This window comes from Bos grunniens, chromosome 8, assembly GCF_055505025.1.
Source record: "Bos grunniens cultivar Pamir isolate PY7600 chromosome 8, Bosgru_T2T1.0, whole genome shotgun sequence".
Classification (NCBI taxonomy): domain Eukaryota; kingdom Metazoa; phylum Chordata; class Mammalia; order Artiodactyla; family Bovidae; genus Bos; species Bos grunniens.
The window spans coordinates 78,982,973-79,010,709 of record NC_141172.1 but is presented as its reverse complement, the minus strand read 5'-3'; the positions used below and the strand labels follow the sequence as shown (position 1 = coordinate 79,010,709).

The window sequence follows — 27,737 nt, the reverse complement described above, 5'->3', positions numbered from 1 at the left end:
ATGACCTAATCACATCTCTCTTTTGAAATAGATATTTAAAATATTTGAATGTTCAAGTTCTAATTTTTCATTAAGATGCATTATAATTACAAGGAATTTACAAGAATTATCTTCCTATTTTTTTAATTTAAAAATTCATCAAAAAACTTTTTTTTTTTTTAATTTTTGGCCACACCACACAGCTTTAGGCATCTTAGTTCCCTGACCAGGAATTAAACCCACGCCTGTGGAAAATTCTGAAAGAGATGGGAATACCAGACCACCTGATCTGCCTCTTGAGAAATTTGTATGCAGCTCAGGAAGCAACAGAACTGGACATGGAACAACAGACTGGTTCCAAATAGGAAAAGGAGTACGTCAAGGCTGTATATTGTCACCCTGTTTATTTAACTTCTATGCAGAGTACATCATGAGAAACGCTGGGCTGGAAGAAACACAAGCTGGAATCAAGATTGCCGGGAGAAATCTCAATAACCTCAGATATGCAGATGACACTACCCTTATGGCAGAAAGTGAAGAGGAACTCAAAAGCCTCTTGATGAAAGTGAAAGTGGAGAGTGAAAAAGTTGGCTTAAAGCTCAACATTCAGAAAACGAAGATCATGGCATCCGGTCCCATCACTTCATGGGAAATAGATGGGGAAACAGTAGAAACAGTGTCAGACTTTATTTTTCTGGGCTCCAAAATCACTGCAGATGGTGACTGCAGCCATGAAATTAAAAGACGCTTACTCCTTAGAAGGAAAGTTATGACCAACCTAGATAGCATATTCAAAAGCAGAGACATTACTTTGCCCACAAAGGTCTGTCTAGTCAAGGCTATGGTTTTTCCAGTGGTCATGAATGGATGTGAGAGTTGGACTGTGAAGAAGGCTGAGCGCTGAAGAATTGATGCTTTTGAACTGTGGTGTTGGAGAAGACTCTTGAGAGTCCCTTGGACTGCAAGGAGATCCAACCAGCTCATCCTAAAGGAGATCAGCCCTGGGTGTTCTTTGGAAGGAATGATGCTAAAGCTGAAACTCCAGTACTTTGGCCACCTCATTCGAAGAGTTGACTCATTGGAAAAACTCTGATGCTGGGAGGGATTGGGGGCAGGAGGAGAAGGGAACAACAGAGGATAAGATGGCTGGATGGCATCACTGACTCAATGGACATGAGTCTGAGTGAACTCTGGGTGTTGGTGATGGACAGGGAGGCCTGGAGTGCTGTGATTCATGGGGTTGCAAAGAGTCAGACACAACTGAGCGACTGATCTGATCTGATCCTGCAGTGGAAGCCCAGACCACCAGGGAAGTCCTTGTTTTTATTAAGCATCTCCTAGAAGATACATATGCCACAAAGCAAAGATTATTAGTTTACTTTCCAAAATCTGTGCTTTCACTTTAATAAGGCAAAATTTTATTTTAGGAAGAAATTCATGAAGGAGAGACTTCATTTTTCATTTTCCACTTTTGTCTACAAATTATCTGCTTGTAACAAACACACCCATAATTATTATTACTATAATTGCCTTAGCTTTTAGCATCCTCCTTAATAAACATGTCAGGATGAGAAAATGCTAAGAAAGGCAAACCTTTCTCTTGAAGGCATTACCTCTAATCACATCTCCAAATGTCCTCTAGGACTTTTCCTTAGTTCGCTCCAGTGTTTGTTTTTTAATTTAATTTAATTTTCACCTGAACGTTTAAGAGACCCTCCGGACCCTCCCCACCCATTTTTCAACCCCAAGCAACCAATGATGTGCTTTTGCCCATAAATTAGACTGTATTTTCTAGACTCCCTCCACCATCCCCAGTTCTAATGATTTAGAGTTGATATACATCACTGTATAAATTTAAGGTTGTTGATGAAAATTAAATTAACTATCAAGTTAAGAGGAAGAAATGGAATTTATTTGAACCAAACTGAGGATGATAACCTGGAAAGTAGAGTCTCAGAAAGCTCTGAGAACTGTTCCTCCTGTTAGGTATTGAATGCATTTTCCAGACAAAGGATCACACGTCAAAATGACACACTGAGGATGCAGGGAGGCCCCAGAGGGAGGAGATGTATATGTACATATTGTCGATTCACTTCATTGTACAGCAGAGACTAACACAACATTGTAAAGCAATTATATTCCAATAAAAAATGACATTATGATATTTTATGTTAAGTCCACCAGGGATACATAGTCCAGGTAAGCACCCATAAAACAAGCAGCAAGTCACCATGGTCCTCCACAGAGCTGGGAAAGAACACCGTTCTTTAAGGAACTGAAGAAAGTAAAAAGAAGAAATGATCTTTACAGTTGAGCAGGCTCTTCCTGGTTAATGTGAAGTACAGATACACCCTGCACATTAGGGAGGGAGGAGGTGCAAGCCAGCACCTGGAGACAACTTTATACTTAATTTTTATATAATTTTGTCCTGTCTTAAGATCTAAATTTTATTTCATCAAGGTGTACAGTGTAATGGCTTCATTTACATATATTGTGAAATGATTACCACTTTAAGTTTCATTAACATCCATCATTCCACATAGATGCTGCTGCTACTGCTAAGTCACTTCAGTTGTTTCCGACTCTGTGCAACCCCATAGATGGTAGCCCACCAGGCTCCCCCGTCCCTGGGATTCTCCAGGCAAGAAGCAGATATATTACAATAAAAAGAGAAACCAAAAAAGAAACAGATATTTTACTTTGATGAAATGAGAGCTCTTAAGATTTACTTTCTTAAAAGCTTTTCTATATATCACAGAGCAATGTTAACTATAGTCATGCTATACATTACATCGTTGGTAATTATTTATCTTGTAACTGAAAGTTTGTACCTGTTGATCACCTTTCTACAATTCCATTCTAAAAATGTAGACTTTTAAAATACATGTGGGTCATGCAATATTTAGTACTCTTTTTGTCTGGTTTTTCTTTACTCAGAAAAATTATTTTAAGATTCATCCATATTGCATGTATCAATAGTTCATTCCTTTTTATTGCTGAGCATTATTCTACTAGGTAAATATATTATGCTTGCTTATGCATGTAACCATTGATGGAGGTAGTTTCCTGTTTGAGGCTATTACAAAATAAAGCAGCTGTAAACATTTATGTACAATCTTTGTATGGATAAATATTTCCTTCTAGGGGGTTAAATATCTAGGAGTAGAATTGCTAGATCATATTGTAGATTTATGTTCAACTTTTTAAGAAGTGTCCAAATTCTTGGTTCTAGTAGTTTCTTGTTTGCTTCTTTTTTCAAATTCCATCTGATTTTCTGATGGAATGCTCTGATAGATGCACATGTTTGGAAATAAAGACAGTTTTACTTGTTCTTTTCTAGTCTGGATGCATTTTATTTATTTTTCTTGTCCAACTGTATACCCCTAGTACAATGTTAAATAAAAGTGGTAAGACGTCCCTGTCCTATTCCTGATCTTAGGGGGAAAAATATTCAATCTTTCACCATTTACTGATACCAGGCAGGTTTTTGGCAGACGCCCTGTATTCGACGGAAGAAGTGCCCTTTTACTCTTAATTTGCTAAGAGTTTTTATAAGAAATGAACGTTGGGTTTTGTCAAATACTTTTTCTCCATCTATCAAGGTGATCATATGATTCATTTTTGCTTTTTAGCTAGTACAGTGAATTATATTAAGAATAACTGACTTTCTTTTTAAAAAGATTTACTTATGTATTCATTTGGCTGCACTGGGTGCTTGCTGCTGCCCGCGGGCTTTCTCCAGTGGCAGCGAGCAGGGGCTACTCTCCGGTTGTGGTGGATTTCTCAGTGTGATGTCTTCTCTTTTTGCGGAGCACGGGCTCTGGAGTTCTCAGGTTTCAGCAGTTGCTGCTCAAGGACTTAGTTGGCCCACTGCATGTGGGATCTTCCTGGATCAGGGGTCAAATCCGTGTCTTCTGCATTGGCAGGCAGATTCTTAACCCTGAGCCACCAGGTAAAATCAGTTTTCTTTACCACTAAAAACAGATTTTCAAATGTTAAGAATGACTCTGGATTCCTGGGATAAATCCCACTTGGTCATGTTGTATTATCCTTTTAATATATTGTTGGATTCAACTTGTTAAAATATTAGAATCTTTGTGCCTACATTCATGAAGGATATTGATCTGCAGTTTTCTTTTCTTGTATTACCTCTGATGGTGTCAGGATCAGGGTAACGCTGGCCTTGTAGAATGAGTTAGAAAGTTATGTTTATTCTTCCTATTCAATTTTTGGGGAAGAGTTTGTGTAGTATTGTTATTATTTTTCCCTTAAAAGCTTTTTTTAAATTCACCAGTAAGACCACTGGGGCTTGCATCTTAGTCTGTTCAGGCTTCTATAACAAAATAACATAGATTAGGTGGCTTATAACCAACAGAAATTTCTCTCTCATAGTTCTGGAGTCTGGAAGTCCAAGACTGAGTTGCCCTCATGGTCACGTTCAGGTGAGGGCCCTCTTCCTGGTGCAGAGTGCTGACTTCTCATTTTATCCTCACCTGGTGGAAGAAGCAAGGGAGCTTTCTCAGACTACTTTTATAAGGGCACTAATCCCACTCGTGAGGGCTCCACCTCATGATATAATCACCCCAAGGCTCCCATCTCCTAATATCATCACCTCAGGGGCTAAGCTTCAACATACAAGTTTTGGAGGGACACAAGCATTTAGACCATAGCAGCTTGAAGTTTTCTTTATGAGATGGTTTTTAATTACAAATTCAATTTTTTCAATAAATATAGGGTTACTCTGGCTATATATGCTTTTCTTCAGTGAGCCAGGGCTATGTCTAGGTTGATATCCCTTAGGATTTGCCCATTTCACCTAAGTTGTTGAACTTATTGGCATTATTTATATTATTCCCTTGTTATCCTTTTAACATCTGTAGCTGTCACTCATCTCATTCCTGGCATTAATAATTTGTGTCTTTTCTTTACTTGATCAGTCTGTCTAGAAGATTGTCAATGTTTTCAATCTTCTCAAAAATGAGATTTCCATTAATTTGTCCATTGTTTTGTTTCTATATCACTGATTCCTACTTTGATATTTATCTGCTTTATTTTGATTCATTTGGATGGAGGAAAGAGGAAAGAAAGTATATATCCCCTCTTTTTGAGAATATGTCCCAGGAACTACATAGAGCACTTCTACTTACATTATAGTGGCTATAGCTGAGCCACATGGGCAGCCTTTGCTTCCAGGGAAGTTGCGAAAATGTAGAGTATATTCAGGGTGGTCACAAGTCCCACTGAAATTCCAGGTTGCTGGAAAGAAGAGAAGAGAAAACAGAGGGCAAGAATTAACCTCTGCCATCTGCAAAACAAACCATAGAGCAAATTCTCAAGAGTGTATTGCTATGGAGTTAAAGAGATGATTCCAACTAGATAAATGGAATCTAGCTGGGAATTTCAGGGAAAACACACCCTTATTTCCCAGGATTAGATGTGAAAAGAACATCTGACCTTTTTTACTTCAAACTATTTGGACCAGCACTTCTCAAACTTTAGTGTGAAGACTGATTACCTGGACATCTTGCTAAAAATGCAGTTTCTGACTGAGTAGGTCTTGAGTAGAGCCCAAGATTCTGCATTCCCAGCAGTTCCTAAGTGAGACCAGTGCTGCTGGTCTGAGGATCATACTTTGTGTAGCAGAGGACAGAACCTGTAATGGGTTGAACTGTGTCCCTGAAAAAGAAATGTTCAAGTCCTAACCTCCAATTCTTGTGAACGTGACCTTATTTGCAAATAGGGTCTTTGCAGATGTAACAAAGACATAAGTTAACATGAGGTCATACTGGATTAGGCTGGGCCCTAGATCCACCCACTGGCATCCCTACGAGAGAAGAAGAAAGCCATGTAAAGATGGAGACAGAGGTTTGATGTAGTGTGGCTATAAGACAAGGAACACCAAGGATTCCCAATAGCCAGCACAAGCTAGAAGTGGCAGAAAGGATCCTCTTTTAGAGTCTTCAAAGAAAGCATAGCCCTGCCCACAACTTGAATTCATACCTCTGCCTTCCAGAACTGTGAGACAGTATGTTCTTGCTTGTTGAATTAATCTTTTTAACAATTGTTTGTTTATTTTTGGCTGTGTTGGGTCTTAATTCCAGCATGTGGGACCTTAGTTCCCTGACCAGGGATTGAACCAGTGTCCCCTACATTGGAAGATGGATTCTTAACCACTGGACCACCAAGTAAGTCTGTGTTTCTGTTTTTTTAAAGCCACCCAGTTTGTGGTCATTTGTAAGGGCAGCCTCAGGAAACTAACACAGCCCTTGACTCCAGGTGTGGGGTTGCGGGGAGGCAGTGAGGGGGCAGGATGGAAGATTCTCTCAGACTTGAGTGTTGTCAAAATTGCATCATACTTCATCTCCTTCATTCCCAAGGTGGCATTTCTCAAAGCATAGAGTAGTGACCTAGGATTCTCATTTAGTATCTAGATTTTCTAGGCATTGCTCTAGCCATGAAATCAATATTTTTAAAGATTGGACCCAACATTGACTTTTCAAACAGGCACCCCAGGTGACAGGCTCCATAACTCTTTCCTTACCACCACAAGGCTGCAGAGAGTAAGAAGCTACTCCTGATGAAGGAGACAGGCGGGCGAGCTGCTGGCTGTCCTGGGCAAGGCTAGCCTGAACTGGCTGGTGGTGTTTTGGAGAGGGCTGATAATTAATGGTGGCTGACCCTGCCCTCTTTAGTCATTTTCTTGGGGGTGACTCTTTTGTTCTATGTAAAGTTAGTTTAAGTACTCAGAATAATCAGCTTCTGTAAATTAAAAAAAAAAAAACAAAAAACCAAACACATACTAAGAAGTGTAGTTTTCCATCTCTATCATTTTTCCTTAATCCCCAGCACCACTAAACTTTGAAGGAGTTTGACGATATTGACAAATGACTTAAAGGCCCCTGGCGGGGAAAAAAAACCCAAGTGCAAAAAAAAAATAAGAGCTGTGGTTCTCTGACTGCTATGGGCAGGGGTTATATGAGGGAAATTTCTGTGGCAGTAATATTCTATATCTTTCTTTCTTTTGGTGGGGAGAATGGTCAGTTTTTAGTTATGGATAACTTTATTTATTTATTTATTTTTGAGAGTACCACATCTGGTCCCATCACTTCATAGGAAATAGATGGGGAAACAGTGGATATAGTGTCAGACTTTATTTTTTTGGGCTCCAAAATCACTGCAGATGGTGACTGCAGCCATGAAATTAAAAGACGCTTACTCCTTGGAAGAAAAGTTATGACCAACCTAGATAGCATATTCAAAAGCAGAGACATTACTTTGCCAACAAATGTCCGTCTAGTCAAGGCTATGGTTTTTCCAGTGGTCATGTATGGATGTGAGAGTTGGACTGTGAAGAAGGCTGAGTGCTGAAGAATTGATGCTTTTGAACTGTGGTGTTGGAGAAGACTCTTGAGAGTCCCTTGGACTGCAAGGAGATCCAACCAGTCCATTCTGAAGGAGATCAGCCCTGGGATTTCTTTGGAAGGAATGATGCTAAAACTGAAACTCCAGTACTTTGGCCACCTCATGGGAAGAGTTGACTCATTGGAAAAGACTCTGATGCTGGGAGGGATTGGGGGCAGGAGGAGAAGGGGACGACAGAGGATGAGATGGCTGGATGGCATCACTGACTCGTTGGATGTGAATCTGGGTGAACTCTGGGAGTTGGTAATGGACAGGGAGGCCTGGAGTGCTGCTATTCATGGGGTCGAAAAGAGTCGGACACGACTGAGCGACTAAACTGAACTGATACCTTTTTTTTGTTTGTTTATTTGGCTGTGTCATCTTAGTTGCGGAGCCCGGGTTATTCATTGTGACACACGGGTTTCTCTTTATTTGTGGCACACAGGCTCTGTAGTTGTGATACACAGGCTGCAGAGAGCATGCCAGCTTAGTTGCCCTGCAGCATGTGGGATCTTAGTTCCCCAATCAGGGATCAAACCTCTGTGCCCTGCATTGGAAGGTGAATTCTTAACCACTGGACAACCATGGAAGTCCTGACAGTAATATTCTATATCTTAATAGGGTCTGTGGTTACATAGTTAAATGTTTTTGTTAACCCAGGAAGTGTCTGTGCATTTCACTGTACTGAAATGTTCCACACAAGAAATTGATCTACCAAAGCTTCATTTCTACCTCACGAAAACACCACTTTTTGGCACATAGGAAAAGAATATCATGCTGTGGAATGGTGGTCCAGGCTTGTATTAGGAAGCACAGACCTGACCTGAATTCATGCTTTCTGGTCACCAAGAGACCTTGGTCAGAAAGGCTCTTGCTGGGGTCTGTGAACCTGGAGCACTGTCAGAGTGTGAACCACATGCAGGAATGCACAGTGGCCACTAGCCTGGCTCCTGGAGCCTGGGGCACCTGGGGTTCAACCTCCCTCTCCCACTTTTGTGATTGGAGCCAGCCACTTCACTTCCAAGCCTACACTCATTTGTAACATAGAATAACAATAGTATCAATTCCATGGAATTGTTGCAGGGAGTAAATAAAAATTTAACTCAAGGTATGACTGCAAGGAGATCCAAACAGTCCATCCTAAAGGAGATCAGTCCTGGGTGTTCATTGGAAGGACTGATGTTGAAGCTGAAACTCCAATACTTTGGCCACCTCATGCGAAGAGCTGACTCATTTGAAAAGACCCTCATGCTGAGGAAGACTGAAGGCAAGAGGAGAAGGGGACGACAGAGGATGAGGTGGTTGGATAGCATCACCAACTCAATGGACATGGGTTTGGATAGACTCCGGGAGTTGGTGATGGACAGGGAGGCCTGGCGTGCTGTGATTCATGGGGTCGCAAAGAATTGGACACGACTGAGTGACTGAACTGAACTGAATGACAGTAATCACTGGAAATTGATAGCTATTGTCACAGATGTTTATGCTGGTATTTATCAGATTTCTAGGTCTGTGTTCTTTTCAAAATTTTGCTATTTATTTAAAAGACCAGAGCTAGCAACTCCTTGTTTTAGTATGAAGTGAAGGAATTGTGTCTATTTAATTCCCAAATCACTGCAGATGGTGACTGCAGCCATGAAATTAAAAGACGCTTACTCCTTCGAAGAAAAGTTATGTCCAACCTAGATAGCATATTCAAAAGCAGAGACATTAATTACTTTGCCAACAAAGGTCCGTCTGGTCAAGGCTATGGTTTTTCCAGTGGTCATGTATGGATTTGAGAGTTGGACTGTGAAGAAAGCTGAGCACCAAAGAATTGATGCTCTTGAACTGTGGTGTTGGAGAAGACTCTTGAGAGTCCCTTGGACTGCAAGGAGATCCAACCAGTCCATTCTGAAGGAGATCAGCCCTGGGATTTCTTTGGAAGGAATGATGCTAAAGCTGAAACTCCAGTACTTTGGCCACCTCATGGGAAGAGTTGACTCATTGGAAAAGACTCTGATGCTGGGAGGGATTGAGGGCAGGAGGAGAAGGGGACGACAGAGGATGAGATGGCTGGATAGCATCACTGACTCGATGGATGTGAGTCTGAGTGAACTCTGGGAGTTGGTGATGGACAGGGAGGCCTGGCGTGCTGTGATTCATGGGGTCGCAGAGTCAGACACGACTGAGCGACTGAACTGAACTGAATTCTATGTGTTGCCACAACCGTTTTAAGAAAACTGCCTACAAGTAACAAAACAGCTTTATTTTGCAAACATGCTATGGTCTGAATTGTATCCTCTCAGAATTCATTATGTTAAAGTCCTCATGCCAAGCATCTCAGAATGTGACTATATTTGAAAACAAGCTTGAAAGAGGTGATTAAGTGAAAATCAGGTTATTGGGTGGGCCCTAATCCAGTATCACTGGTGTCCTTATAAAAACAGGAGATTAGGTCAGGGTACAGAGGGAAGATCGTGTGAGGACACAGGGAGACAACAGCATCCATAAGCCAAAGAGGGGCTTCCAGGGAAACCAACCTTGCTGACACTTGAGCTCAGACTTTCAACCTCCAAAAAAACTTCTGTCGTTTAAGCCACCTGGTCTGTCGTACTTTGTTACAGCAGTGCTCACAAACTAATACACATGTATATTAATAATTTCTACAAGATGAAGCATGGTTAAGTAAACTTAACTTTAAGAATACAATCTACCATTTTTAAATCATTTTTTGACTTTGTTTTAAAGAGCAGTTTTAGGTTCACAGTAAAATTGAGAAGAAGGTAAAGTTTCCTGTGGGAGCTTCCCTGGTGGCTTAGTGGTAAAGAATCCACCTGCCAATGCAGGAGACGTGGGTTCCATCCCTAGGTTGGGACGATCCCCTGGAGAAGGAAAGGACAACTCACTCCAATATTCTTGACTGGAAAATTCCATGGACAGATGAGCCTGGTGGGCTACAGTCCATGGGGTCACAATTTAGTGACTAAACAACAACAAAGTTTCCCATATGCTTCCTCCTCATCCCCACCCCAACCCACACATAGTCTCCTCTTTGGGGAGACTATGGGCTGTTAAGCGTCTAGTCAAGGCTATGGTTTTCCCAGTGGTCATGTATGGATGTGAGAGTTGGACTGTGAAGAAAGCTGAGCACCAAAGAATTGATGCTTTTGAACTGTGGTGTTGGAGAAGACTCTTGAGAGTCCCTTGGACTGCAAGGAGATCCAACCAGCTCATCCTAAAGGAGATCAGCCCTGGGTGTTCTTTGGAAGGACTGATGCTAAAGCTGAAACTCCAGTATTTTGGCCACCTCATGCAAAGAGTTGACTCATTGGAAAAGACTCTGATGCTGGGAGGGATTGGGGGCAGGAGGAGAAGGGGACGACAGAGGATGAGATGGCTGGATGGCATCACCGACTCAATGGATGTGAGTTTGAGTGAACTCCGGGAGTTGGTGATGGACAGGGAGGCCTGGCGTGCTGTGATTCATGGGGTTGCAGAGAATCCTACAGGACTGAGCGACTGAACTGAACTGGACTGAAGCCCCATAAGTGTGATACATTTGTTACAACTGATGCACCTACATTGACACATCATATCTAAAGTCCATAGTTTACCTTAGGGTTCCCTCTGGGTATTATACATCCCATGGTTTTTTAAAAAAAATGTGTAATGACATGTGTCCACCATTACAGAATATTTTCACTACCCTAAAAATCCTATGTTTCCCACCTATTAATCCTATCCCAAACCCAATCCCTGTCAACCACTGATTTTTTTTTGTTTTTACTATCTCCATAGCTGCACAGAATGTCACACAGTTGGAATCATACAGTATGTAACCTTTTTTAGACTGGCTTATTTCATTTAGTAATAGGCATTTAAGCTTTCTTCATGTCTTTCTATGGTGTGATAGCTCATTACTTTTTAGTGCTGAATAATATTCCATTGTCTGGATGTACCACTGTTTATTTATCTACTTACTATTTTCTTTCTTTTTGTTTGGCTGCGCCACACAGCATGTGGGATCTTGGTTCCCCCACCAGAGATAGAACCTGTGCCCTCTGCAGTGGAAACACAGAGCCCTAACCATTGAACCACCAGGAAATTCCTTGTCCACTCACTATTTCACAATGGAAGGACATCTTGGTTGCTGCCAAGTTTTAGCAATTATGAACAAAGTTTCTGTAAATATTCACGTGCAAGTTTTGTGTGATCGTAAGTTTTAAACTTCTCTTAGTAAATACCAAGGAGCATGATGGCTGGATCCCATGGGAAAGATATTGTTTTGTAAGAAACCACCATGCAAAGAGTTGACTCATTGGAAAAGACTGATGCTGAGAGGGATTGGGGGCAGGAGGAAAAGGGGACGACAGAGGATGAGATGGCTGGATGGCGTCACTGACTCGATGGACGTGAGTTTGAGTGAACTCTGGGAGTTGGTGATGGACAGGGAGGCCTGGCGTGCTGCGATTCATGGGGTGGCAGAGTCGGACACAATTGAGCAACTGAACTGAACTGAAGAAACCACCAAACTGTCTTCCAAGTGGTTGTTCATTTTGCATTCCCTCCAGCAATGACTGAGAGTTCCCATTGCTCCACATCCTTGTCAGCATTTGGTGTTGTCAGTGTTCTCAGTGATTTTTTCCTTTATCACTAGTCCTGGAATCTCAGGCAATTTGCAAGCCCATCTTCAGCAGCCCCCACTTCACTCTCTCCCCCACTTCCTTCTTTGCCATATGTGCACTTTTCTAGCTGCTCCAACCATATGTGAATGATACTCCATTCTGGTGGTGGAAAAGAAAAAGATCTTTTTTAAAAACTCAATTTTCACATCTTACTGTCTTGATATATGTATTTTTCATCTCTGGTGAGTTTGCTTAAAAATACATGACTCAGACATTAAAAAATCTGCCTGCAATGCAGGAGACCCAGGTTCAATGACTTGGTTGGGAAGATTCCCTGGAGAAAGGAATGGCAACCCACTCCAACAGTCTTGCCTGGAGAATTCCATGGACAGAGGCGCCTGGTGGGCTACAGTCCATGGGTGTCAAAGATTTGGACGTGACTGACCGACTAACACTTTAACTTGCACATGTATATGAAACTTCCTTGATGGTCCAATGGTTGGGACTCCGTGTCTTCCACTGCATGGGGCACTGGTTCGATCACTGGTCAGGGAACTAGGATTCTGCTTGCTACGTGGTACAAACAAAAAAACAAAAACAAAGCAAAAAATACATACATACACATTAGAGACAGGACCAAGTAAACACACAAGGAGATACAGTACAAACGGTGCAAAGTTAGATGTCTGGAACAGTTTGGCTTTTTCAGGGAGGCAGTTGGGAGTAGGACAAGTTTCTGAGCCTTCTAAAATGTGCCTCTGCTCCTCCCCTGGGTTAAGCTGGCCCCATTGCTGTATTTCTCCCATCATTATTTCAAACTTTCATCTCTTGACTCTACTCCTTTCCAAATGTCAAACTATAGCCCTGATTTGCTACCCAGGTGGCGCAGTGCCAATGCAGGAGATGCAAGAGACTGGAGTTCGATCCCTGAGTAGGGAAGATCCCCTGGAGGAGGAAATGGCAACCCACTCCAATATTCTTGCCTAGGAAACCCCACGGACAGAGGAGCCTGGAGAGCTACAGTCCATGGATTAGCAGAGTAAGATGCATTGAGTGAGTGAGCATAGCACAGCCCTGATTTATCCTTTCTCTTATGAAGGTTGCTCTTCCTGGCCAGCTTGCGAAGCTTCCCTGGCTCATTATCATAGCAATAGGAGCACACTGCTGAAATCAGCACCAACAAAGCAGGGAGATCATGTGCTTGCACACAACCATGGATCTGGGTCACAGACATGTCAGGCTGGCTAAAATGGCAACTCTGCATTTCCCAGCTCATAGACTTGAAAAACAGGGAGATAGTATCTTTTGGGAAAATTACTATTCACCTCCACACCTCTTTCCTCTCTTGTGAATGATGGCTTTTCTCTAACCCAGAGGGAAATCTTTAGATGGTTTGGTTTCACCTCACCCAAATAGGGATGACCCAAAATATAGGTCAGGAGACCTTCTGTTCCACAGTGCACCATCCCTGTAAGGGCTTAGCTCCACCCTACCACTCACAGGCTTGCATCCTGGGCTACCAAAAGAGGGAGAAGTGGGTTGTTGGGAACTGAACACAATTTGGTGGCTGAAAAGGTACAGCATGGGGGCTTCTGGCTGTGGAGGAAGGGGGCCCGAGCCAGTCTCTGAGAAGGTAGCCTGAGGTGAGGCAGTTCTGAGGATCACTCAGATGGACAGCACGTGGGCTGCAGGCCTGAAGAAGCCCCCAGGAGGCCTCCTGGATGTCAAGAGAAAGCTGATGGCCTCTGGAGGTACAATCCCCCCTTCAGATCCTGTACCCCCATCCGGACTTCATCAGTCTCACCCCTGTATCCAAACCCCTCCCCCCAACCCTGAGGCTCCCTTCTAGGTTCAGGTTAAAAGGCTTTACTTCTTTCAAGGCATTTCTTCCACATGTCTTTCAACAAGCATGCATCCTTCCATTTCATCCCAGTGCTGGGGCTTGGGAAATTCAAAGACCCATAATTGAAATGTTTTTTATTTCTGGTTTTCCTGTGCTATACAGAGTCTCAGGCAATAAACACAGTGCCTAAATTGGGAGCCTATGGACCCATTCTCAGAATAAAAATGTTAAATGCATGAAAGTAAAATGAAAAAAAAAAAAGCAATCATATTAAAATATAGCTATTAATATATTAAAAAACAAATGTGTAGTAATATATATATAACAAACGATATAGTAATATATATGCTTGTTTAATGCATCAACAAGATCAAGTACTTTGATTTCAAAGGGCTGTCATGCATAAATGTTATTTAGAGACATTTGATACAATTGTGATATGTTGTCAAAGTATCTGTATTTTCTCTTGGTTACAAAGTCATGGGTACTGTGAATATAGTGAAGTCTATTGCCACATTAAAATGGAAAGTATGCTGAATCTCAGGGCTTCCCTGATTGCTTAGTCCTGCCAATGCAGGAGACATGACTTCAACCACTGGGTCAGGAAGATCACCTGGAGAAGGAAACGGCAATCCACTCCAGTATTCTTGCCTGGGAAATCCCATGGACAGAAGAGCCTGGCAGGCTACAGTTGACGGTGTCACAAAAGAGTCAAGCATGACAGTGACTAAAAGAACACGCTGAGTCTCAGTTAGAGGTTATGTCAGTAACTATGAAGAGCTGATTTTCTCTTCTTGGAAGGGTATAGGTTAGCATGTCATGGTGTTACCGATGCTCACAGAAAACAGGAGACTCCTGAGGCAGAGACAAAGGACAGTTGGTAAGCCACAGATAGAACAGTAGGCTGAGGTATCAGCATTCAAGCTGGTCCTCTGAACCTCTTCCCACAGTCATGTGAAGAACGCCAGGTGACACTGTACACACAGTGGATTGTACTTAATTATTTATATTAACATGTAATGAATTTATTGTTTTTAAAGTACTAATTTTTAAAAATTTTCTAAAATATTTATAGTAGAACTCACATGATGGAAAATTCTTCGGGGTCATCCATAATTTTTAAGTGTATCTACTGAAAATTTTGTGGTCTTCAGCCTGAATAAGCAAAAAAATTCTTCAGGAAGAAGAACAAAGCTGGAGGTATTCTATCTGATTTCAAGCTATACTACAAAACTATAGTAATCAAAAAAGCATGGTGTTGGCACAAAAACAGACATATAGATCAATAAAGAGCCCCCAAATGAACCCACACTTACATGGTCAATTAATCTATGATAAAGGAGGCAAGATTAAACAATGGGGAAAAACACTCTTTTCAATAAATGGTGCTGGGAAAACTGGTCAACTACATGCAGAAGAATCAAACTGGACTACTTTCTCACATAATGTACAGAAATAACCTCAAGATGGATTAAAGACTTGAACATAAGACCTGAAACCATAAAATTAGAATAAAACATAGGTAGTATGCCTTTGATACTAGTCTGAGCAACATTTTTTTGGGGATATGTCTCAAGTAGGAAAAACAAATCAAAAATAAAATGGGACTACATCAAACTAAAAAACTTTTGCACAGCAAAGGAAACTATTAACAAAGTGGAAAGGCTGCTACTGAATGGGAGAAGATGCTTGCCAATGATAATCTGATAAGGGGTTAATATCCAAAAGATACAAGACTTCATATAACTCAACTTCAGAAAAAACAAACAACCTGATTAAAAAATAGAGAATCTGAATAGACATTTTCCCAGATGGCCAAAAGGCACATGAAAAGATGTTCAACATTATTCATGATCAGGGAAATCCAGATCAAAACCACAATGAGATATTACCTCATACTTCTCAGAATGCATGCAATCAAGTTCAGTTGCTCATTCATGTCCAACTCTTTGTGACCCCATGGACTGTAGCCCACCAGGCTCCTCTGTCCATGGGATTGTTCAGGCAAGAATACTGGAGTGGGTTGTCATTTTCTCCTCCTGGGGATCTTTCCAACCCAGAGATTGAACCCATGTCTCTGAATCTCCTGCACTGATTGGCAGGTGGATTCTTTACCACTGACCCTCCTGTGAAGCCCACTTCACAGAATGGTTATTTTCAAAAACACCACAAGTAATAAATGTTGGCAAGGACGTAGAGAAAAGGGAACATTCGTGACTGTTGCTGGGAGTGTAAATTGGTGCAGTCAGTATGAAAAGCAGTAAGATTCAGCAATTCTGAGTATTTTTCCAAAGAAAACAAAAATACTAGTTCAAAAAGATATATGTACCCCTATGTTCATTGCAGCCTTTTTCACAATAGCCAAAATATCAGAGGAACCTAAATGGCTATCAATAGATGAATGGATAAAATAGATGTGGTGTAAATATATACAATGGACAATATAATTTAGCTCTTTGGATTCCTATCTTTCTCTACTTCGAGTCATAGCCCCTTGGCACACAATGCATTTTCCTCCTTTTCTTTGGCTCCCAGTTTCCTCACTTTTTGATTCATATCCTGTGGTTTCTCTGGATGTACTGTGTGATGAACTAGTACCACCAAAACTGACAGTGGAAGAAGATGCCCTTGGTGATGCAGAGCAGCTGCATTGCTTTTAAGTGACATCCTCTCTTCCTGCAATCTCCACCTCTATCCCCACTGTGCCCCGCCAGGCCCTGATTTACTGTGTCCTTGATGTCTCTCCTGATTGATTTCCACTTGCCAACCTCAGGAAGGTGCTGGAAAACCAGTCAATACTAAAGTGTCAGTGTTCTATGGGCTGTGCTGATTATCTATTGCTGCATAACCAACCACCTCAAATGCACGGGCTTGAGACAATAAACATTCTGTGATCCTTCCAAAATCCCCTGTGCTGACTGGATGCAATTGGACACTTCTCCTGCAGGGTCTTGAGAGTCCCTTGGACTGCAAGGAGATCCAACCACTCCATCCTAAAGGAAATCAGTCCTGAATATTCATTGGAAGGGCTGATGCTGAAGCTGAAACTCCAATACTTTGGCCACCTGATGCAAAGAACTGACTCATTTGAAGATACCCTGATGCTGGGAAAGATTAAAGGCTGGAGGAGAAAGGGATGATAGAGGATGAGATGGTTGGATGGCATCACTGACCCAATGGACACGAGTTTGAGTAAACTCTGGAGTTAGTGATGGACAGGGAAGCCTGGCGTGCTGCAGTCCATGGGGTCACAAAGAGTTGGACATGACTGAGCAACTGAACTGACTGAATGACGTGCAGGGTCCCTCCTGCAGTCACAGTCAGATGGAAAAGCCAAAGGCTGTGTTAGTCCATTTGGGCCTCTGTAACACAATACCACAGACTGGGCAGCTTACAGACAACAGGAATTTATTTCTCAGGGTGCTGGAGGTCAGAGGATCAGGAGCTTACATGGTCAGGTTCTGGTGAGATCCTGCTTCCTGGCTGCAGACCACTGACCTCTCACCATGTCCTCCAATGGTGGAAGGAGGGAGCTTTCCAGAGTCTCTTTATACATAGGCCATCACTCCTGATGGCCTCATCTCCTTCTAACATCACCTCGGGGGTTAGGTATCTAGTCGGGAGCATGTTCAGATCACAGCAGAGGTCGACTCTGGAGTCGAGGGGGAATCAGTTAGAGCTTCCTCCCTCATGTGCATGGCAATTGCTGGGAGCTGTCAGCTGAGACCACAGATGGGGTTGGCAGCTACACACCCACATGTGGCCTTTCCATGTGGCCTGGGCTACCCCACAGCGTGTGTGGCTGGAGTGTAACAGTGAACATCCTGGAGAGACCCAGAGGCAGCTATGTCACCTTGTATGACCTCATTTGTGCTGTACTCTATTTGCCGGAGCAGTCATAAACCCCCACCAAGTTTTAAGGGAAGAAGACACAGCCTACAGTCTCAATGGGAAGAGTATCAAGGAATTTTAGGGCCAAAGCAAGTCAATACTTTTTTCTTTCCCTACTTAGTCAAGGCTGGACCACTGAAATCTAGCTTTAATAACATACTAGGGCTTCACTTTATGGATGTAGGTAATCCACCTTAGGAGGAAGGGAAGAATTGATTGCTATTGCTAAACTTTTCTTCCTTTTCTTTTTTAGGAACGGTACCTACATCTGGGGTCATGGCTAACCAGAATAGAAGCCTCTATTTCCCAGCTACCTTGCTACTAGCAATGGACATGAGACAAAGTTCTGGCCAAGGAATGTGATCAGAAATGTTATATGCAACTTTTGAGAGGTATCCTCAAAGGAAAAGAACAAGCTTTTCTTTCTCCTTTTCTCCTTCATCTGGATGGAATGAGGAAGTGACAGCTTAAGCTTAAACAGCTGTCCTGGGATGAAGGCCACACTTAGGAGCAGTGGAGTCCAAGCCCCTTCAGACTCTGCAGGCATGTCAATTCAGCCAAGACCATCTACTTGGAGACTTACCTGTGAGAGAATAAAGCTTTGTGGGTTAAGCCACTATTATTCAGGTTTCTTGTCACTAGCAGCTGAACCTAATCCTAAAATGATAAAGCAAAGCTCCCTTTATGGGCTTAAACTTCACATTCCATAGAGTGGAACCTTACAGGGAAAAAAGGTTTTTTCCAGGAGTTCCTTTCATAGGGTGACTAGCCTTGTACTGCTCACTGGATCATCAGAGACCAGTGTTTCTCAGTTGACCAGTTTCACAGTGCCCACTATGGGCACTGTGCATGCACGCATGCTCAGTTGCTTCAGTCGTGTCCGACTCTTTGCAACGCTATGGACTGTAGCCTGCCAGACTCCTCTATCTATGGGATTTTCCCGAAAAGAATACCAGAGTGGGTTGCCATGTTTTCCTCCAGGGAAGCTTCCCAACCCAGGGATCGGACTCATATCTCTGGTATCTCCTGCATTGCAGGCAGATCATTTTTTGCTGGGTAGGATCCTCAACTAAAGGTCAATAGCAGATGGCTCCCCAACCCCTCCTGCCGCTGCTGCTGTTAAGTCGCTTCAGTCGTGTCCGACTCTGTGTGACCCCATAGACGGCAGCCCACCAGGCTCCCCCGTCCCTGGGATTCTCCAGGCAAGAACCCTGGAGTGGGTTGCCATTTCCTTCTCCAGTCCATGAAAGTGAAAAGTGAAAGTGAAGTCGCTCAGTTGTGTCCGACTCTTAGCGACCCCATGGACTGCAGCCTGCTAGGCTCCTCCATCCATGGGATTTTTCCAGAGTACTGGAGTGGGGTGCCAGTGCCTTCTCCACAACCCCTCCTAGTCGTTGTTTAAAAACAGAATTATAAATAAAACTGATTACAATCACCAAAATTGCTAAGAGACTGAACTTCATTATTTCAACTACTAAAAAGAAACAATAATTACAAAACATTAATTCTTAGAGGTGCTAAGAATTGCTACAATGGAAATCATATTACAATTCACAAGTGAATCATATTAACATGTTGCACATGTTAAATTGACACAACGTTGTATGTAAAATATAACTTAGCACAAAAAATGTTTCCTTACATTTCCAAATGCTCCCTCCATGCAGGATACTACCCTCAACCGAGAACCACTGCTCCAGACCAAGGAGACTGACCCACTGTAAGGGAAATTAAAATGGAAGAAGTCTTGTTCAGGCTTCAGAAGCAGCAGAGCAGTCCTGATCTTATTTGTGATCTGCCTGGACACTGCCTGGATTCCATGCTTGCCCTTGGACACAGCTCATTAGGCAGCACTTTAGATAAGAGAAGGAGTGGGTCTGGGAATTCTTGAGCCCCTGGAGACCTGGCCAGCTGTCTGGGGTTTGATGAAATCCTATGAATTGCAAGATAAAATAAATACTGTTGTAAAAATGTTAAAGTAAAACCAGAGCTGCCTTTTTGCACACAAAGTGATGATGATGTCAGTTTGTGGCCTGAAATTTTAAGCAAGAGCCTCCAAACTGCAATTTGAAGTCTCACCCATAGAGCAGATGCACTGCCCAGGACCTTTCCCATACCCACAAGGGTGTGACCCCACTATGTCACCCTAGAGGAAACAAAGTGGTTCTTAACACAAGTTGTGAGAAGATCTTGCTGGGTGTGGAGAACTTGACAGATTTGGTAAGGTGGTAAGTCAGTGGGGATATGAACAAAACTAAGACAGCAGGACTGCTGCTGCTGCTGCTGCTGCTAAGTCGCTTCAGTCGTGTCTGACTCTGTGTGACTCCATAGACAGCAGCCCACCAGGCTCCCCCGTCCCTGGGATTCTCCAGGCAAGAACACTGGAGTGGGTTGCCATTGCCTTCTCCAGTGTGTGAAAGTGAAGTTGATCAGTCGTGTCTGACTCTTAGTGACCCCATGGACTGCAGCCCACCAGGCTCCTCCATCCATGGGATTTTCCAGGCAAGAATACTGGAGTGGGTTGCCATGCCCTCCTCCAGAGTATCTTTCTGACCCAGGGATCAAACCCACATCCCTTACAATCTCCTGTGTTGGCAGGTGGGTTCTTTACCACTAGTGCCACCAGGAGAACCCTGCTCAAGAACCTACTTGTATGCAAAAAGAGAATTCACAGGAAACAAAAGGCAGAGCGACTTACCTGGTGGTTCGGTGGCTAAGATTCCATGCTCCCAATGCATGGGGCCTGGGTTTGATGCCTGGCTGGGGAGCTAGATCCCGTATGCCCCAACAAAGATTAAAGATCCCATGTGCCGCAACTAAGACCTGGCACAGCCAAATAAGTAAGTTTAAAAAAATTTTTAAAGCAAAAATCACTGAAATATAATTGACATTTCAAACTGTATTTTCAAGAAATATCCTCCTTTCTCAACATCATAGAAAAATAAGCAGTAGTGGATGAGTCAGCTTCTCAAGTTTGTAAGTTTTCAAGTATTCTTACCATTGCTGCAAAGTTAAAACAAACTGTCAGTCTCTCACTGTAGACATACATCTCAAGGTTAGAGAACCAATCTACCTCAGAAGTCTTTTGAAAACGCTTTTGAGAACCAAAGACATGCAAGCATTAGTGAAGCAGAAGAACCTCCTTTCCTTGAACACTGCATCTTGGTGCCAAAAACACACAGCACTACTCCTGCATATCCTGGGCTAGAGTGCTGTTCTATATATGTCAGACTTCATGCCTTCAGGCTGCCTCCAGATTTCAGTATACCCTTAGCTTGGGCACTTTTCTTCTTATCTGCTCAGTGGGCATTCCCTGGCCCCCTCCTCTGCCCCTCCAGCTGGGTCTCCCATAATCCTTTGCATTGGGGCCATGCCCTAACAGGTGTACCTGTTTGCACACCAAGCAGAGGAAACCATAAAAGGAGCTCTGGAAGCGCGTCAGCTTTAAAGTATGTTGTAGGGCTCTCAACCCATTCAGGAATCTTTCCACGACTTTGCTCAGTATTGCCCAGGCTATTAAAAACTGATGTTTCTTGCTCAACTTCAAATCATATTACAGTTCTTGATAGTATGAGGCTATAATCACAGTCTTTTACAGCTCCAGTCAATACAGGAGACTGAAGACAGTTATTAAAAAAGAGGCATCTGCTTCCCTGGTGGCTCAAACAGTAAAGAATCTGCCTGCAATTCGGGAGACCTAGGTTTGATCCCTGGGTTGGGAAGATCCCCTGGAGGAGGACATGGCAACCCACTCCAGTAATCTTGCCTGAAGAATCCCCATGGACAGAGGAGCCTGGTGGGCTACAGTCCATGGGGTCACATAGAGATGGACACAACTGAGCGACTAAGCACAACACACTTAGAATAAAGATTATCCCTACCTTCCTTTGTATGATAGTAAGCTGGCCTTTCAGAGGTTTCAGATGATCAATAAAAGCCCTTCTGCCAACACAGGATTGCCAGACTTTTATAAAAGATAAAAACCCCCAAACCAAAAAAACAGGATGCCAAGTTAAATCAAGTTTCAGTTAAATAACAAATACATATGCACATGGTATCATACCCATTCAGTATACATGACATACTTACACTAAAAACCTACCTATTGTTTATCTACAGTTCATATATATCTGACAACCTTACCCAGGTAACAAAGACTCTGTCAGTCAGAATGCTTTGGGCTGCTTGTGACAGGAATCCAGCTCATATGGCTTAAGTCAAATGGAGAATTAATTGGCGGATATAACTGAAAAGTCCAGGGATAGGACTGGCATCAGCTATGGCTGGGTCCAGAAGATCAAATGATATCATCAACACTAGACTCTACCTCTGTCTTTTTCAACATATTAGGCAGGTGTCTCCACGTGGGGGCCCCAAGCAGCTCGGCTGCTGCTGCTGCTAAGTCGCTTCAGTCATTATCTGACTCTGTGCGAACCCATAGATGGCAGCCCACTAGGCTCCTCTGTCCTTGGGATTCTCCAGGTAAGAATACTGGAGAGGGTTGCCATTTCCTTCTCCAATGCATGCATGCATGCTAAGGCGCTTCAGTGGTGACTAACTCTGCAAGCAGCTCTAGGCTTATCTTTTCCTAGTATGGGTTGCCTTCGTGGAGAAAAGCCTTCTGTTTTCCAGTAGCTCCAGCAGATGTCCTGAACAGAGTTTCATTGCATTGACTGGATCTTGTGCCCATCTATGAACCAGTCACTATACCCTGTGGAATTGGGCATTGTATTAATTCCCGGGGGCTGCCATAACAAAGTACCAAAACTGGTTGGCTTCAAACAACAGGAATTTTATTCTGACATGGTCGTGAAGGTAAGGTCATGCTCTCCCCAAAGACTCTAGGGGAGAACCCATTGCTTACCTCTTCCAGCTTCTGGTGGCTCCAGGCACTCCTCGGCTTGTGGCCACATCGTTCCAGCTTCTGTCTCTGTGGGTCATATATAGCTTCTTTCTCTCTTCTGTCCAAACATCCTCAGCTTTTCCCTTATAAGGACACTTGTCCTGAAATGCCAGTTGGGCACAGACAGCCCTGTGCCAGTTTCCTGCAGCACCTAGCCTCTGCAGCACAAGTACCAAGCAACTGCAGCTTTCCTGGGCTCCTGGAGCAGTTTTGTAAGAGAGCACCTCCAGTGAGAAACCAACCCATGAACAGCTTTCCTGGGCAGCTTAGAAGGTGATTTCTAGATTTCTAGAAAGTTCTGGAGGGCAGATTTTCAGCAAGTTCTACTGACAACACAGCAATTTCTCTGCCACTTAGGGAGCCACAACCCTCTCTACAGAGGTCTCAATCTTATTTTTGTGGTTGGTGGAGAGACAGGTAGATCTGATAACAGCTGCTCAGAATACCTTCCATTCCTGTATTATTTTTTTTAAAGGTTTATTTAGTTAGATTTTTGTTTCTTTGCTGTGCTGAGTCTTTGTTGCTGCACATGGGCTTTCTCTAGTTGTGACGAGCGGGGCTATTCTTTGATGTCAGGTGCAGACTTATTGCGGTGGCTTCTCTTGTTGCACAGAGCACAGGTTCTAGGCGGGCAGGCTTCAGTAGCTGTGGTGCGTGGGCCTAGTTGCTCTGCTGCATGTGGAATCATCCTGGACCAGGGATTGAACCAGTGTCCCCTGCACTGAAAGGTGGACGCTTGACCACTGGACCACCAGGGAAGCCCCATTCCGATATTATTTATAGTTCTCTTTGCTTTCTACCTGGAGGCGGCGATGGCACCCCACTCCAGTACTCTTGCCTGGAAAATCCTATGGACAGAGGAGCCTGGTAGGCTGCAGTCCATGGGGTTGCGAAGAATTGGACATGACTGAGCGACTTCCCCTTTACCTTTCCCTTGCTTTTTACTGGCCAGACCCTTGTGATGCTATGTTAAAGAATCTTTATATTTAAACTTACCCTGTTTAAATTACTGTGTACTTTTTCTCTCTCTAGATAAGATCCAAGTGGATACACCATCCTTCTACACCTTCCTTGTCTAATGTTGTAGCCACTAGCCACATGTAGCTATTGAGCATTTGAAATGTGGCTAGTGCCGAGGAGAAACTGACTTCTTTATGTTTACTTTTATACTGAAATTTAAAAAAAAAAGTGGACTTCCCTGATGGTCCTGTAGATACAAATCCACCTGCCAACGCAGGGGACATGGGATGATCCTTGCTCTGGGAAGATCCGCATGCCACGGACACAGAGCCCATGCACCAGAGCTGGGCCTCTACAGTAAGAGAAGCCACCACAGTGAGAAAATGGCAGGCAGCAACGAAGACCCAGAGTCGTCAAAAATAAGTAAATAAAAATTTAAAAAACTGAAGTGGTGTATTTATTTTCTGTCAAATGTTTTACCACATGTAAAATGTCCCATTCAGTTCAGTTCAGTCGCTTAGTCATGTCCGACTCTGCGACCCCAAAGATGCAGTTACTGGAAAATTTTAAATTATATATGTGGTTTGAAATCTATTTCTGTTGGACAGTCTGTCCTACACCAATTTTCTGTTTAGTCTTTCCTGATTTTCCTAGACAGACATGAATTCTGCTTGCGCCACAGCTCTTTGAATTTCTCTTAGGATATCTGTGGGGGACATTTGCTGATTATTTGTCTGCCAGAATCCTCTTTTTCAGGCATTACCTCAATTTCCTTTTGTGGAATTAGTGGCCACGTCCAGAGTTGTCCCGGTTAGCCTGGTAAATAGGCATAGAATCAAATCCCTCCAACTGGAAGCTCCCTCTGGACACGTTGTATCTTGAGCAATGTTGCAAACAAGTGCGGTAAGTTGGAGGGCACATTTCCTATAGATGCTGCAGTGTGGCACATATACTAAACTCACTCTATCTGCTGTGTCATTTTTGCAGTGATTTCTGCTGCTTAGTCCTCTGCAGCATCTAGGTTTTCCAAACTGATTGAAAATCAATTTATATGATTTCACTGATTCTCACTATCGACTCCCTGAGACCCTGACCTTTGTCCAATCAACTCCTTTTCCTTGAGATTTACAAAGGCTCTTTCTATTGTTTGTGACCAAGAACTCTGAAAACGATTCTACACTGTTGTTCTGTTACGTATTACACATATTTCTAGCAAGTTCTCGGTATGGGGAAAGCCTCAGAATTGCAGGATAAACTGAAAAGTCAGGTTTTGAGGCACATAGGAACCAGCCCCACAGATCTGCATGCCAAAAATGATGGGTACCATCACTGACATACGTGCACATGGATCCTTTTTCGTCTTTGGGTCATCGCTTTGCTTATCCCAAAAATAGAGTGTAATGAATCAGCTGAGGGTAGGAGTCTGTAGTAGACAGAATAATGGCCTCTCAAGATGTTCATGTCTTAATCCCTGAAACCTGTAAATGTCACCTTAAATGGCAGAAGAGAATTTGCAGATGTGATTAAATTAAGAGTCCAGCCACAGACATTATCTTGGATTATTTGGGTGGGACCCATGCAATCACAAGCGTTCTTAGAAGCAAAGAAAGCTTCCCAGCTGGATCTGAGAGATGTGACTATGGAAGCAGGATTAGAAAGATGTTACTGATTTTGAAGATTGCTTGTTTGTAAAATGAAAGAAGGGGGTTACATGCTGGGAATGCAAGCAATCTCTAAGAGCCGGAAAAAGCAATGCAATTGATCTTCCTAAGAGTCTCCAGAAAGCTCAGTGAGATTTTTTGATCAACACAACTGTGTCATTTTAACTCTTGTTGTTGTCGTTAACAACCTAGTTGTTCCTAAATTGTGTCTAACTCTTTTCAACCCCATGGATTGTAGCCTGTCAGCCTCCTTTGTCCCAGGGGTTTCCCAGACAAGAATACTGGAGTGGGTTGTCATTTCCTTTTCCAGATCTTCCTGACCCAGCTATCAAACTTGCATCTCCTGCATTAGCAGGCAGATTCTTTACCTCTGAGCCACCAGGGAAGCCCTCTAGGTTTGTGATAATTTGTTAGGGTAGCAAATAGAAAACTGATACAATGGTCTATTCCTTGAGCTAGAGACGACATCACTTTGACTGACAGTCCAACTAAGGCTGTATCCCTTGGAGAGTAGGAGGTAGGTTCCTGTATGAACATAGGGTGCTATTAGCTAGTGAAGGAAAGAGAGCTAAACAGACAACACACAGGGGCGCACTACAACCAACCACAACAGCCCCTCGCACATTATTTAATCATTGAAAGTGAAAGTGTTAGTTGCTTACTCCCGTCTGACTCTTTGTGACCTCAAGGTCTGTCCATGGGATTCTACAGGCAAGAATACTGGCGTGGGTTGCCATTCCCTTCTCCAGGGGATCTTCCTGACTTGGAGACCCTGGTCTCCTGTATTGCATGCAGATTCTTTACCATCTGAGCTACCAGGGAAGCCCTTATTTAATCAAAAGCTATCCATTTGAATTTTTAGGGCGAGCAACTGATTAGGTTAAACATTCTGGATGAGAAGCCTTGAGGAAATAGAAGAGCACTTTATAAGCAATGTAAATCCAAATTCACATATGCAACACTGCATATATAAATATTGCATTTTAAAAGAACTTTAAGAACTACTCTTTAATTCCAAATTTTGCCATAAAGATCCCCATGAAACTTGGAAAGGATGATTCCCTCTCAGTAAAGATGTAGTTAATTTAGCCAGCTTCCCTTGTACCTAGACATATGGACCTCTTCTATAAAGTGATTAAGAATCCCTGGCTTAGTCACTGACTAATTAGTCACTGATAAATCACAGACACTAATGGGAACATACTTAGAGGCAAATGAGATGGAAGTTACGGTTCGCAGTCTAAGAAGGCAAAGTGTTACTAGGAGAGCCAAAAAGAGCATTAAGGGAAGATACTGCGCCTGTTCTAAAACCCTGACTATGGTCACTGAAGGTTCATAGGGGATCAGAGGCAAGAGTTGCAAGTCAAGACCAAGGACAAGCCAGAGCTGATGGTCAACACACACATAGCTTTTGAACACTTATTTTGACCAGGTGGCAGTCTAACAATGGGCAATGAAAACATCATGTTGGAATATACTAGAATATCACTCTAAAGGGGTTATTATTGTCAGCTCATGACTCAGGTTTGGACTCATAAAAGCTCTCGTAACTGCCGTTAAGGAGATCCACGCTCAGGTGGTAGTAAGGAACCTTAACTTTTTGAAGGGGTCTGTTCTGGTTGTATCCAGTTTTAACTGTGAGAGTTCCTTCAGGAGTTTGTCTTTTGGAGTTGGGGTTTGGGAGGGATGAGCCAGGGGGTTCTTTTCTCAGATACTAGAGCTAGGTAGGTTCAAAAAGAGATGATTCTAGGAAAATTGTTCTCAATTCTGGCCACATGTTCAATCTGAGAAGCTTTAAAACAAAAATACTAATGTTCAGACTCAGAACTCTAGAGGTGGGACCCTGGTATCTAAATACTTTAAAATCTCCCAGATAATTTGAATGTCTGGCTCATGCTACCAAGGTTAAGAATCATTGCTTTATAATTTCCTAGTACAGGTCAACTTAAAATATATTCACAACCTAAAAGTTGAGAGTTATGTTTTATTTGGTGGGAATTTGGGGAGTTCAAGTCTGGGAGACAGTATCTCAAGTGACTCTGAGACAACTGCTGTGAGGAGGTGAGAGGAACAGCCAGGTTTTATAGAAGTTCTGCAACAAAGGGCAGCTAGTTGGAACATCAGAAGATTATTGTTAATTAAAGAAAGCAGATATCCCAAGTTAAGAAAGTTTGTGCTTTTCTGTGAATGAGACAATGCAAGAGTCTCGGCTCACTAAAATAATTTCTTCTATATACATCTCAGCTATGGGGCCAGTATTCTGTGTTTTCACATCCCAAGTTCCCTTGGGCTCACTGTGGGGAGGGTCTGAAGTCTGCTGGTATTCTTTTTCCTGTATTCCCTTAGAATACAGGCTCACGTTGGCAGGCTGCAACTGCTGATGACAATGACAGTCTTATTTACTGATATGGCAGGAAATATTCCATTTCTCATATGGTTATTCTATATGTCACTAGTTTTGTGGCATCTTCTCAGGTAGGTGTGGCTCAACA

At 42.8% G+C, this 27,737-nt stretch overlaps 1 long non-coding RNA gene across 4 annotated transcripts; it reads right to left on the bottom strand.

Moving 5' to 3' along the window:
- Positions 1-1,869: 1,869 nt before the first annotated feature.
- On the bottom strand, positions 1,870-23,992 carry LOC147367524 (uncharacterized). Of its 4 annotated transcripts, XR_015170164.1 has the most exons (5): positions 22,586-23,808; positions 20,420-20,544; positions 19,364-19,439; positions 5,127-5,235; positions 1,870-4,472 (listed from the first exon to the last, which is right to left on the bottom strand). It is a non-coding gene; the product is annotated as an uncharacterized LOC147367524 (long non-coding RNA). The 4 variants fall into 4 exon arrangements; XR_015170165.1 differs by lacking the exon at positions 20,420-20,544 and having other exon boundaries at positions 22,586-23,373; XR_015170167.1 differs by lacking the exon at positions 19,364-19,439 and having other exon boundaries at positions 22,586-22,823.
- Positions 23,993-27,737: the final 3,745 nt, after the last annotated feature.